This window comes from Lissotriton helveticus, chromosome 10 (assembly GCF_964261635.1).
Source record: "Lissotriton helveticus chromosome 10, aLisHel1.1, whole genome shotgun sequence".
NCBI classification, from domain to species: Eukaryota; Metazoa; Chordata; class Amphibia; order Caudata; family Salamandridae; genus Lissotriton; species Lissotriton helveticus.
The window spans coordinates 437,248,598-437,263,489 of NC_136071.1; the positions used below are offsets into that span (position 1 = coordinate 437,248,598).

Consider the following 14,892-nt stretch of genomic DNA (forward strand, 5'->3'; position numbering starts at 1 on the left):
CGACTAAAGTCGTTTTAGTGCCGCATCAACGCCAGGTTGTGACTCTTTTCCGGAAGCGTCTGGAGAGAGTTTTGCGCCACCCTCACGACTAGCGACGCCGGATGTATTCTTGCCTGTGCCCCCCTTAGAATATGTAGATCCAGCAGGATCCCCACCTCCTCAGGAGCACCCGGACCCAGCAGGCTCCTCGCCTCCTCAAGAGCCCCATCAGGATCCCCATTCATCAATGGGGCTCCCCTCAGTTGGATATTGGTCGCACCCTCAGTGTCTTGGGAGGGTTAGCTTACAGCCCTCACCAACAGATGAGCTGCTGTCCCCTCCACGGAGGGCTACCGAGGCTTTTCTGAGAGTAGTCTCCTTGCCCACTCGGATTTTGAACATGCAACCCACTTCAGCACCCTTGTCTGTGGACCCTCTACTTGATGGCCATCACTCTGGGTCTGGGAATGTGAAGCCGCTTCTGCCCTTTGAAGCTTCTCTTTATGATGCCCTTATGGGTACCTGGTTTCGGCCAGCTTCCGGTGATCCGGTGGCTCATTCTGTCTTGCACCGCCACCGTCCTGCTCCACATGATCTGTTCGCTTATTTGTGCATCCTGACGTGCAGCGGTTTGTTTTGCAAACTGCCTTCCCTTCCTTGCCCCGGCTAATGCGTCCTCCCTCCCGGGAGTCCAGATGGCTTGAGTCATGGGGTCGGAGCATCTTTGCCTCTACTAGTGCTGCTCTACGGTCTCCAAATACAGTGTGTGTCCTGGCTCGGGCTAACTCTGCCCTGTGAAACTCTGCAGAGTCTCTGCTCATCGCCACCACTGTTGACCTCCTTCATTTTCTCCGGGATGGCCGTGACCTTGCTGAGTTTACGATCCGCTCTGCCTTGGATACTGCTGATTACTTAGGCCGGGTTATGGCTGGTTCAGTTGCCTTGCAGCGCCATGCTTGGTTGTGGGATAGCGTCTTCCCAGAGAATATCCGGGAATATCCAGGAGCGACTTGTTGATTTACCCTTTGATGGGGTTTTGTTGTTTGATGCTCATGCCGAATCGGTTGTTTAGCACCTCCTTGCGGGCTTTCGCCCTCCCCCTTAGGCCTGTATTCCTCAGGCGTTTTTTCTGGGGTGGTACCTTTTCATTTAGCATCCTTTAGATAAGTTATGTGGTTTTAGGCTGGCAGTAAGCCGCATTTCTCCTTTTAACATGGTTGGGGATAGTTACCCTTTCATTTAGCATCCTTTGGATGCATTATGCGATTCGAGCTGCCAGTTAGCCTACTGTGGCAGTGTTCCACAGATTGTTGTGTCTGGTCCTCTGACTGTGGTTTGCCCTAAAAGGTGTTCCCCATTGTTGGGGTGTGCATACTCCGTATGGGGTACTTGTATGCTATTATATAGCTCTGCTTTATGTCAAGTGGGCCTGAGAGATTCCTTGGACTCTATGCAGCACCTGGTGCTCTTATCTGCTGTTGTACGGTGCTCAATGTTGTGCCTTGGTGCCATCTTCTATACTTTGTGGATCATCTTGCTTATTTGCCTCATTCTCCTCCTTGGGAGGTTTTCAGTGTGTTTATCACGCTTTAAATGCGGCTACCGTCTGCCATTAATGCACTAGGTGTATTCATGTACAACCATGTTGCATAGTTGTGGCTCGTTTACCCGTCTTTGCTATATATATATATATATATATATATATTCACTGAAAAAACCATAGGTTATAGACCATATATAGTTAGGAATTAGCATTTACAAAACCTTGAAAATTCACTGAAAAAACCATAGGTTATAGACCATATATAGTTAGGAATTAGCATTTAAAAAACCTTATTTTACTCACACAAAACCATTGAAATTCCATATATAGTTAGTTGCACTAACTATATATTGCGCACCCGCAATCCACTGCTGATGATGTCACATATTACATCATTCATGACATGGTCAGTGACATCACTGATGACAACATCCAGTGACTATGTTTCTGTAAAGTTAAAATATGTCTTACATATTGAAGAATGAGTGGATGTATAAGTGTCTGGACGAAGGATTTAGTAGGTGCATGACTGAATGTATGAGTGAGTGATTAAATGTGTCTCACTGAGTGCATGGGTTAGTGACTAAACTGTCTTAATTTGTGCATCATTATGTCTGTTGTTCTGTAAACTGCTGCATGTGTTGATCAGTAGCTATATGAGTAACTATATGGGTTATTGATTGATTGCCCAAGTATTTGCATGGGAGACTGAGTGTGTGTGTGGCTGGATGGGAGGTGTGTGACTCTGTACAGATCAATGTGTACTTGTATCAATGATTGTATAAGAGAGTAAGTATGTGTTAGTATATGGTTGAAAACGTAAGGTGCTCTATGTTTAACTGTATAGAGTAGAAAATGGAAGTGTGATTGATTCTTTACAGGACTGACTAGGTGTGTGAGTAACTCCATGGATGAGTGGCAGAGTGTGAGTGTCTGTATAGGTGTATGAGTGCATATGATTGTGTTGTAAACATGAGTGATTGTATGTATGAATGATTGTATGGGTGAATGAGTGAATGTGTGTGTAGACGTAGGAATCAGTGAGTACGTATGTAGTAACTAGTATTGGTGTGTCAATGGTTTCAAAAATTATACTCTGTTTTTAACACTGGGTGAAACAGAGGTTATATTAAAATGTGAGGAGATGCATTGTATTGTCACATGAATGATATCATCAGTGATGTGGTCATTGATGTCAAATGAGATGTCATCAGTGATGTCATTTGAGATGTCATCAGTGATGTCATCAGTGATGTCACTGACCATGTCATGAATGATGTAATATGTGACATCATCAGCAGTGGATTGCGGGTGCGCAATATATAGTTAGTGCAACTAACTATATATGGAATTTCAATGGTTTTGTGTGAGTAAAATAAGGTTTTTTAAATGCTAATTCCTAACTATATATGGTCTATAACCTATGGTTTTTTCAGTGAATTTTCAAGGTTTTGTAAATGCTAATTCCTAACTATATATGGTCTATAACCTATGGTTTTTTCAGTGAATTTCAATGGTTTTTTAATAGCAAATATCATAAGCTGTCGAATGTCAAGTACGTGGTAAGAATTTTTTTTTTCGTGTTTATGCACACTGATCTGCTTTGATTGCTGCCCCCCACCCCTCATTTCTATTAGGAGTACTCTCTCTTTGCAGATAGTGAAGGGTAGTTAACGCAGCCCTTTCCCCCTTTGTAATCCGTCGTGCCTGCTTCTCTCTCCATTTGATTGATTGTTCTCTTTGGTTCATTCTCTATTTACAAACAAGCACAGAGTCGCAATACTCTGTTTAGTCTTTGCAGATAGCGAAAAATCGTGTAAAAAAACAAAAGGAATCGAGCAAAATCAGTAGGCCACTAATGGGATCTCTTTTTGACCTCGCTAAAATAGAAACATTAGGAACAACCTGTTGAAAATAGCAATGCGTATGTACATAAGCGGCGTTCATTTGTGTTCACAGTACCCCTTGTTGATTGTTTCAATCGAGCATTGAATTGTTCGATGTTAATTCTCTTAAGGATCTTCTCTACCTGCAAACGAGGAAGAATAGGAATATTCTCTCTCCCTTTGCAGATAGTGAAGGGTAGGTAACGCAAGCCTTTAACACGTCGTACCTATTTCATTCCTCATTGATTGATTGATTGTCCGAACATTGACTGTTTGGGAATTAGTTCTTTTTGGAGGTATTCCCTGTTTGCAAATAAACGTAGGAAAATCTTTGCAAGTAGTGAAAGGGTACGTAATGCGGACCTTTCTCCCCCGTTGTAATCTATCATGCCTATCCCCACTGATTGATGCACCTGTTTCACCCGGACCATTTACTAGACATACGTCATCTGGCCCGACCAGAGAGCACCCCTAGTGAAAAGGACATATGCAATAATAACGAAGTGATCACTGTATCCTGTTAACAGAAACTTTAGCATGAAACAACCTGGAAAGAAAAGAATAGGAAAACGAAAATCAGTAGGCCACTGATGAACATGAACTTTTATTAAACAACGAACAAAGAAACGATAACATAACGTAATGATAAAACCTATTAATGTCCTAGAAACAAGAAAACGTTAAAATATGCCAGTGGTGAGAGACCAGAAAAACAGTAAGAGAAACCAAATCACCCCTCGCTGTCCCACCGCCTGCCACGCCAAAAAAATCGATAGACTAGGGAAAATGCAAGTCAGTAGAACATCCGCCCCCACTCTGGAAACTTCCAAGGTGGGGCAGGGTTCCGGCTACGCCCAGCCGGGAGCAGCCCATATAAGGCAGGTCCTGCTGCCACGCCTCGGCCAGGAGATCCTAACGTAGGGTGTAGCCGGAGGAGAGGCCGAGACCAACGGGACCCGGCCAGGGGATTGCCTTTACAACGCTGAACAGTTGCAGGGGGGGGGGAATGTCTCCTCGACCCTCCCCTCTCTCTCCCAGTCCGGCCGCGGTGGCCCTTGAGAGTTGCAGGTAGTCCCGCCACATGCTCTTCCGGTCCGGCCACCAACGGTCGGGGGGCCGAGGCCGACGGAATCCGGCTGCAGCCGATAAACCAAGAAACCCGTTCATGGGGCCAGAGCCAGGGGCGTCCGGCCGACATCCACCGGAAGCCCGGCCCGAAGACGGACGGGACACTTCTTTCTTTTATAATGGCTGCGACAACACTGGGGGGGGATGTCTTGCACATGCCTCCGACCCCCCCCTCGTCCTCATCGCCTGGTCCGGCCATAACAAATCTCAAGCGAGACGCCGTGGGGTGCACTGGGAGGGAGAGACGGTGCGAACAGGCCTCTCCCGCCTCCCCAGTGTAGGCTTCCCAGCTGCACCCTCAGCGGTCCAGGCGCCCGGAAAAGAGTTCTTCCACTGTGGCCATGCTGCAACGTCTCGCCCGGCAGGGTGGAGCCCGTCCGTTCATTTGACCCCGCGATCGCCAGTAGCTACCGAACTCTCAAAATGGCGGTCGACCTGGCAAGAGCGGGCCCAGCATAAAGAAATGGCCCGGTCACTGGTTGACTCCACCACCGTAGTCCTCCACGACCTTGAAGATTCTAGAGGAGCCGCGGGAGTCTCCCACCCCCGATGGGGAATGACTGCCATGATCACCCGTGGAGTGACGAAACTGTATCCGCGGGACGTCGGCGCCAGCCTCACTTTGAATTACTAGAATCCTGCAGACCTCACTTCCGGTGAAAGCACAGTGTGACCCGGTAGGAAAAATTGTTGCACCCCCTCCCCTTTTTGACTGATAGTTCAAACCACCGATCCTTTCCTTTGCCCTTTTAACGGAACTTTGGACTGCCTCCCCCTCTTTTACATTTTCTAGAGAAAACAAAACATTAACCACTACATTAGCATAGCAGTTGACACCAGAACTGTTTTCAAATTGAAAACCAACAACATCTTCAACAGAATCCTTTTTGTTTCTGCTGTGACCCTGCTCCAGCACAGGCATTGTCCCCAGCAGTAATTCTGCAATGCCGGTAAGAATAGCTGTGGTGCCTACTGGACTCACTCACCCCCGCGGCGCCCCAGGCCGTTATTTGCTGGGCGGCAACTTGCTAGACATCACCTTCGTGACATCCAGATTTCAGCGCGTTCTGCTGCCTTGGAACTATTCGCACAACAGACCGCTACTGACAAGAATATTTCATTATTGGTGCTGTCAATTTCAATAAATCTATTACTGTTTTTGTTTTGTTGTATATATTTATATGTTATTAAAGTTTTATATTCCTACTACTTTGTTGGAGTGCTATATATTTTTTATGTGACACATAATTGTAAAAACTTTGATGTACAAAGAGTCATTCCTGGAATCTTCCGCTTCAGGCTCGGTCCCCTCCCCAATCACAATACAGGATAGTTTTCAGATAGTAGGAACACGTGTGGTGTGACGGATCTCATCGGGTGTGGGCCTTGATCTACTATAACTCCTTTGAAGAGGGGTGATTCTTTACAGCTGGGGCCATAAACTACATCTGCAGGGCTAGCTGATAGCCTGGACAATCGGACACAGAGGAAGAGGAGTGTCACAGGGTGCGGTAGTGAATAGGGCGAAAGGGAGGTGTCGGGCGGGCACAGTGTGATTCTCAGGGAAGAGCAGCGCAGATGGGGGGAGGTTTATTGCCCATGCATAAGACAGAGAGCGGGGGTGACCAGTGCCTGGGGAAGATGCTTGCGAGGGTGAGGAGCCATGCTACGAATCGACAGCGTGCAGAGAGTGGGTCTGGTCAAGACATCTAAAATGGCTGCCGTGCACGACAAAAGTGTGGCATTTCAAAAAAGGCAAGATGGCGCAGACAATGTTTTTCAACACTTCCTCATTTCCTTCGAATCGAACGTTAACAGACGTTGGGGCATATTACCAAAGTTAAGCGATATTTATCGCTAACGATGCTTACCAACCAATTTTTTACCACTAAGCATCGTCAGAAATTATCGAAGATAAACCTTACTATTATCAAGGTTTATCGCAAATGCGATAATAAACGGCCGCAATGCATGAATATCGCTAAAAACTCAGCGATATTCATGCATTACCGAGCTAATACTCTTAGCCATGTTATCCACCTCCCATTGGATAACATGGCTAAGAACTGCTCAGGGCAGGTGTTACTTTTTGGAGATATTCGCGCTTAGCGCGAATATCTCCAAAAGTTGGTAATAGGAGATAGATATCTTGCATGTTGTAATGCAAGTTATTGTGGTATATGGAACTCATACCATAATCTCTCAGGAAAGCAGAAACTGATCCTTTTGGGACCGCCTAAAAAGGCCTAGGGGGTGAGGAGTACTCTACTTTGCCCCCTTTTCACGTTCCGAACTATTTTATTTTACTCTCTTCTGTAATTACACAAAATACCAGCGATAAGATGCATCGGAGACACACAGTGAGAGAAAGGAGGCCGGAGATGAAGAAGACATGTCAAATACACATTGGAGATAATATAGTGGCAGAAGGGAAGTAAATATGAGTAAACTTACCATGTAACATAAAAATGTTGCACTCTATACTATAAGTCTCATTTTATACTACAATCACTTCGCTACAACCTCATAAATTAAAAATAAAAATAAATAATGTCTCAAACAATTTTTGATTTCTAAATATAAATTTATTCTTCAAAATTTTCTAAATTTGAAACAACTAGTAACATGTCCTCATCAGTAATTTCCTCTTCAATCATCTCATCTGGAATCTCCTCATTAAAAGTCTGCAATGATGATTCTTGTAACTCTATGGTCTCCAAACACTCGATAAATTCGCCATCAAGAGATTGATCAAAAAAATCATTCAAGTCATCTCCTCCTTCTGACAATATTTCATTATTGGTGCTGTCCATTTCAATCAATGTAGTGGAATCATTCAAGTCATCTCCTCGTGACAATATTTCATTATTGGTGCTCTCAATTTCAATCAATGTAGTGGAATCATTCAAGTCATCTCCTCCTTGTGACAATATTTCATTATTGGTCCTGTCCATTTCAATCAATCTAATGGAATCATACAAGCCATCTCCTCCTTGTGACAATATTTCATTATTGGTGCTCTCAATTTCAATCAATGTAGTGGAATCATTCAAGTCATCTCCTTGTGACAATATTTCATTCTTGGTGCTGTCCATTTCAATCAATCTAATGGAATCATACAAGTCATGTCCTCCTTGTGACAATATTTCATTATTGGTGCTCTCAATTTCAATCAATGTAGTGGACAATTCAAAAGAAATTGCCACGGTCTCTTCATTGTGAGCCATTTTATTTTGAAATTGCTTGCTGTAAATTGCAGAAAAAAATAATCACTTTCATTTATCGTTTTTAGTAATACATAATATAAAACTAACTTCATCAACTATTTAGTATAACAGAAGGACTGCAAATAAATAACAGAAAACATTTTTCAAATTATCTTCAAGTGTACAACATAGTTCCCCTTACAAATTAACAACTCACCTTTTTAAAAGTAGCAGAAGTGTTAGTACTGTGTAAATCAAACACCAGAAATTCACCACCAAAAATTCCTCACAAATGTACCTCAGACAGTAGTATCACAAAATGGCTGTGGTTTCCTCTCATTTGACATATATACATAACCAATTAACTTTCATCACACACAAATACAAAACCAAAGTAACATTTTAATTGGTTCTAAATTTCAACACTTTCAAATGTGTTTTCCCCATGCAATTTTCCATAGGACATTTACATACGTCTACAGCCTGAATGGCTGAACGGAATTACACCAAACTTGGCAAAATGGTACATCAAACCTAAGAGGTCAGGAAGGATCTACTATGACCCCTTATGGTCATTTCCCCCTTCGCTTTGGCCTCCTCTTGTCTCTCAATCCTACCGAGAGACAAGATGGCGGCCGCTACGGACTGTTTGGAATGTTGACAGACGCCGGAGAACCAATCAGCTTCGCAAAGCTCCGTAACGCGAAAAGTACGCGAAGCGGAGCGCTGTTACAGATATATATCTTTTTTTGAACGTTAATTTCTCAAAATCCACTGGAGCACATATATTGAGACCTAGCAAAGGCACATCGGGCTACCAGTCCCTAATATTTTGCCAAGTTTCGTGCAAATCCATTCAGGTGTTCGATTATTATTATTATTATTTTTTTTTGCCCCGCGGGGCCCTTTTAAAACCTCCACATCAAACCTAGGGGGTCAGCGAGGATCTACTATTCCCCCTTATGGTCATTTGCCCCTTCGCTTTGGCCTCCTCTTGTCTCTCGATCCTACCGAGAGACAAGATGGCGGCCGCTACGGACTGTTTGGAATGTTGACAGACGCCGGAGAACCAATCAGCTTCGCTTCACAAAGCTCCGTTGCGCGAAAAGTACGCGTCCTAGGACGCTGCCCGGTCCGCTGTTACAGATATATATCTTTTTTTAAACGTTAATTTCTCAAAATCCACTGGAGCACATATATTGAGACCTACAAAAGGCACATCGGGCTACCAGTCCCTACAATTTTGCCAAGTTTCGTGCAAATCCATTCAGCCGTTCGGGCTAAAAGTGAGGCCAACCGCCCTATGGAAAACTCAATGTTAAAAACACGTTTTGGGACCCCCCTTTTTTCTCGGCCCCCCCTTGACGAACCCCCCCCAAATTTTCAAGGGCTGCTCAGAAACAAAATGTGCCATTTTCCTGAAAATTTCAGCCAATTCCGTCCACAAACGCCAAAGTTATTAGACATAGAATTTTCAAAAAACCCATAGAGAAAAAATCCTAACTATATATACCTACTGGCGACCGCCAGTAGGTAATATGTATTCATGTATATATACAAGTTCAATGGGTACTCTTCTTCCTACGTCTTCACCTCTCTTCGAGGCTGCGAGGTCTGGTCCAATGTCTCTCAGTGATGCATGCGCGATTGCCAATAAGGTCACTTTTTGCGTTCCACTTACTGGGGTGGTTCCCCAGTTTTACACTGCTCCCCTCTTGGTGTTCAGATACTGAACAATATCTCTCTTTCTGGATAGGGGTTACTTTCCTTCCAGTCGGAGGGTGTGGTCTAGAATTCTGAGGTTCTTCCTCAGTTTTTACGCCTTGGTACTTTGTTACCTCTGCTGCCCCTTTCCTTCGGATGTGCCTACTTCATTAGGTATCATCCTATATGATATCCGCTGGGCATGTGGGACGGCTCTTCTGATGTCAGTCGTCCTAGGTCTACACCCTGCATATCTGTATTTCGTGTGTTGGTTCTCACCTTAGTCTACAAGCTGCCTGGTCGGGCAGTCTTATGCCTATTTTAGCTACGCCACCTTGTGGTCTCTGTGGCTGTTTGCTCTGTGCATGTTTCTGTGGTGGCCCACATCAGCGTGCTTCAGATTGTTACTGTTCGCCCCTGCTCCCCCTTTTTGGGATTGGATGTGTAGTTGACGTGTTTCTTGTTTCCGCCTGCACTTCCAAAAACATTGCTGAGTTCTACCTCTTGACCCTTGGTTCTTGGCTGTAGCCTCTCCGGCCTTCCTTCCGTGGGCTAGCCTGGTAGGCTCTGGTTGCCTCTCTTCATGTTTCTTCTCAACCTTTGATCAGTGTTCACATAGTGCACCATTAAGCTGAGAGTGGTCCTTCTTCTCTCTTTCTTTTATTCTGGTATATGGCTGGTGCCATTTCTACCTCTCATGCTTATACAGGTATGGTGTAGCGCCATTCTGGTATTTTGGGGATTTCTTGCATCCCGTTATCTTTTGCTCTTCCGAGCTAGTTGGGTTGCTGTCTGGCTGTTCCGCCACAGCCTCCCCCTTTGTCCGTCACTCTGTTGCTGGCTCAAGTGCTTGGCGCTTTCTGTTGTCCTGTTGTAGACCCCCCCCTCCCTTGTGGTATGGCTGTGGTATCTATTCTAAGTTAAGGAATCTGCGGCTAGATGTCTCTATCAGATGTACGAGTTACTTACTTTCGATAATGATGTATCTGGTAGAGACGTTGTCTAGCCGCTGATTCCTTAACGCCCACCCAGCCTTCCCGTTCTGCGAGGACCTTGCCAAGTTGGGTTCTCCACTGGCCTCTTTCAGTTACCATTGTTTTTTTTCTCTCACGGGTGCTCACATTGCTGCGTCCCTTTAAGAATAGCCATATACAGCTGACTCCCTCCAAGGGGTTTCTTTCCTGTAAAATGGTGCCTTTGATTCACCTTCACCAGGAGATTTATCTTCTTTTTCTTTTCTTCTCATGCTGCCTTCCCTCCCTTCCGCCTTCTCTATTGACTCAGGGTTCTGGACTCCTCTACAGTCGTCTTCTTTGGGGATCTGTTGACCTCTGTTTCAGACCTCCATTACTATAGAGGCAGTGCCAGTCTTTTCATACCTTCCTGCAAAGGATTGTTGTTCTCTCTGTGCTCCGTTCTTGCTGGACGACACAGTTCCATATGGTAATGACAGTCTATTTCTGTCTGTTGAGATATTCTTCCCTTGTTGCATTTGGGGCAGGGTCTTCCTTTAGCTTGCGGGGCTCTTTCTCACAGCTTTTTCATTTATATGTAGGCAGTGTCTAATTCTGTCTTTTACAAAAAAAAATTAAACAAACTTTATTGCCTTTTATATAGTGTGCATCATACTCCTTTAAGGTATCAGTGTACATTAGCCATGAGCAGGCAATACGACATATTTGACATACTGATTCTGTCAGTACCCTCGCCAGGCCCCACTTGTACATTGCAACTTGGATGATCACATTATTTTTCCTTAGCTATATACCAAGTATGTTGGATATACCCCCCTCCCTCGCCTCCAACAATAAGGCATCAACCACAACTGCCCTCCCCCGCACTGCTGTCTCCCCTTGAGTATTGTTCGGTTCAGTTAGTAGGCTCTCTGGTGCTCCAGGCGTGGATAGAAGTGCTGCACCAGGACCTTTCGTTGTGCCCCCGTTCCTCACCCGTGTGTGTCGATGCCATGAATGGCTCCCATTCTCGCGTCTCTACTGGGGTATTCCGCCTTAATCTGGTCCCTGGAGATGCTCTACATGTTGAAGTCTCTCTGGGGTGGAAGCCTCCGAGTCCCTGGCCATTCTTGTTAAGGCCGCCCCCAGCCCTTCCCATGCCTGGGCTCTCTCCGGCTTGCCCACTCCCCGCTGTGCATTCCGAAGTAGGACCCTGCCCTCGCAACCTGCCCACTTCACCATCTCGCGTTTCCATCTGAGGACATTGGGGCCCCCCGGTTTCTTCCAGCTACTAGTTATTTCTCCCTTCGCCAGAATAAATGCCATGTCCTGGAATCTGGTTGTGGTTTTGGTTTTAGCAGAGTGTGGAAATAAATAGAGCAGTAGGTGGGCAGGTGTGCAGGGCACCACCCTTTCCTTCTGTCTTTTACAATGGTGTCTTGCACCATCCTCCTTCTTTATCCACAGATTTTTCATCCCTCGCACACTGTTCCCATACTTTCACAGCTTAGTGTTGGTGGCTCCGCGTTGTGCCGCGTAAAAGTTTCTCCAAAGAAAAATGACGTCAGTGCGCCGGGAGGGACTTATATGACCTCCCTGACGTCACGTACATGGACGACGTCGGGGTGGGGTCATGTGGCGCTGTCTCCCGGCGCGCATAGGTGCTGCTACAAAAAGAATTCCGGATCCAGTCTGACGCTAAGTTAAGGAATCTGCGGCTAGACAATGTCTCTCCCAGATACATCATTACTGAAGGTAGATAACTCGTACATTAGGATCCCTGAGCATAGGCTCTTCACCATATGACAGTGTTAAATAGCATAGCCTCATAGATTGGAATTGGGATGTTACATTATTAAAATGCACAATCAGAATCAGTTTTTTTGTTTCACTGTAAAGACAAGGCCATGAGGTCAATCAGATTCTTGCCCACCATATCCACATTGGGGGAAACCACTGAAAAGGAACACAAGCCATAAAAACGTTCCTGCTTGTTTTTTACACCCGATCAAAACTGGCTGTAATTTCTGCTACAGCACAGTCTTGATCACATAACCTTACAGCTCCTTGTACTGTACTTTAAGAGAGGGAAGACTGCATTCTCGACTCAATGGAAAAATATGTCAGTGTTTTCACACTTACGCCAGCAAAGATTGTAAATGCCTCAACTATGCTTTTTTTCATGCTACAACAGGCAACTTTGGAGTGAAATTTCACATCTTATAGAACAATTGCCATATAACACACACAGGCAAAAGCTGTCCTGAAGGAAGAACTACTAACATCTGCACCCTTTATCGATATCTCAGTGGCTAAATCAAACATCGCCTTTCCCGTGATGTCAGCAGGGCTGCCTTGAGGCGTTTTGTACGTCTCCATGATGCATATTTCAGAGCAGAGTTGCATTGTAGAGTGTAAAACATGCCCTTCGATTGGGAACACCTTATTGGAAAACATGTGAGCAATGTTCTACAGTCCTTTAAAAACAAATACAGGCAACACCTGCTAACTGGGCATTCTTCAGAAACGTCAATCTTATCCTCCCAGAAGATGGTACTACAGTCAAAGATGAGGTTACCAAAAGTCCTCCAACTTTCAGCCACAGAAACAAGGCTACTACCAGAAAAGTTAATCCTAGTCCCAATGTGAAAAAGACCAACAATACACAAATAGACATAGAAAAGATAACAGGCAAAACCAAACCTGCCAAACTTGAATGTTTGGTTTACCCATCCAAGCCGGCAGCGGGAGAAATCCAGGCATTTTTTCCTTACTGGTGCAACATCACTTTAGACTGCTGGGTGATGAACATTAACTGGTATGGCCATTCATTTAAGTTCATCTCGAGACTGCTTCCTTGACTTCCAAGGAAAGAGAGTCACTTGCAGGTTTAGGCCTTCAGGAAGAGATAGTCAAAGTCCTCTGAAAACATGCAGTGGAGCCTGTACTGAAAGTTTAAAGGATTTTATTCCAGGTTTTTCCTCATCACGGAAAAATCAAGAGAATGCCCTCCTAAATTGGGGTTAGGAATAGTTACTTTGTTAGACATCCTTCTGTCCATACTTCCACATACCAATTCATTTTGACATGCCGCAGATTTATGGTCAACAGACAACACTGTTCAGAGCTCTGCCGTTTGGCTATAAGTCAGCAACACAAACCTTTATAAAACGCCTGCTCCAGTGGTAACCCGTCTATATCATCCTGGACACGAGTGCCTCATCAAGGTACCTACAGGGCAATGGGTGAACAAAACAATATTAAGACTGTTGACTCCCCCCTGGCTGATGCAGAAAGTGGCACATTCCAATATGTTGCCTGAAAGATCTACATTTTCTGGGAGCACACATATGCACTGACCCCTTACTAGTGTTTTATTGGGAAGTCTTAACAAAAAGGTATTGCCTTTGCTCGATACATTCATTAAAAAAACAAAAGCACTGCCCACAAGTGCAAAGTTCTCTAAGGCATGATATCATCATGTATTCCACTAGTGCCTCAGTGCCTCAGTGCTGCTTGCCAATGCGCCCTCTCTAAGAGCAATTGGAACTTCAATGGCAGAAGATGTAAACTCATGGAGATTATCCAATAAGTATTTACCCACTCTTGAGACAGGTGAGCTCATGGTCGTTTTGAAGGACAACTCATTCGAGGAGCAGGACTTGCAGAGTATACATCGCTTCTAAAAAGAAATCTTTGTGGGAGGACAAAAAGGCGCTCAACAAGAGGCGGCATGGGTGGACAGTCATAAACTGCTACCGTCTCTTAAAGCCACAAGCATACTTATCCGCCCATTTGAGCTCACATCTAAAAATGAGCTTCATAAAGTTTCGAATTGGCCTCCACGACTCAAAGGACCTACATCCTCTGTGGAAAAAGGCATTTAAATCACAGTCCTGCCGACTATGCGGTTTCAAAAAGAGAAACTCTAATTCACCTACTATGTCCCTGTCCAGCAGTCCAAGACCTCAGGAGGCAGCACCTAAAATCAATTTTCAACGACTTGAACATCCGGTCAAGCAGGCAAGCGGTGATATGCTGGTAAGAGGGTACGTCATACATTCTGGCATGCAGAGGAGTCAAATACATGAACGCAGTTAGTAGACTTCTACGGCAAGACGACGGAGACCTCAAATAAATCTCTACAAAATGACATTAATACCCTTCTTAAGGGGTTCACACTGTTAACTCTGTTGTTCAAAGTTTGAAAGCCGCCAACCGCAAAATCTTTTATATCCAAATTTTACTGTTACGAATTTTTTAACAAAAAGTGATGTGTATTTTTATATATTGATAAATTGTCTATTTAATTCTTTTATTCGCACTAGGGGGGTATTGTAATTATTTTAATTAATCAAACAATAAACTTGAACTTGACTTGCAGAGTCCAAATCTTCCACTTAACTGCAGATGTCTTGTTGAAGGGTTCTTTGAGTACTCGTGAAAATCGTCCTCTTTCACATAAGGACTCGCTGGAGTTGAGAGCAGTCAGA

General features: G+C 44.5%; 1 protein-coding gene across 4 annotated transcripts in view; it reads left to right on the forward strand.

Annotated features, from left to right (window-relative positions):
- CFAP70 (cilia and flagella associated protein 70) overlaps positions 1 to 14,892 on the forward strand; it is a 1,288,671-nt gene that overhangs the window by 1,121,727 nt on the left and 152,052 nt on the right. The window lies entirely within an intron of this gene.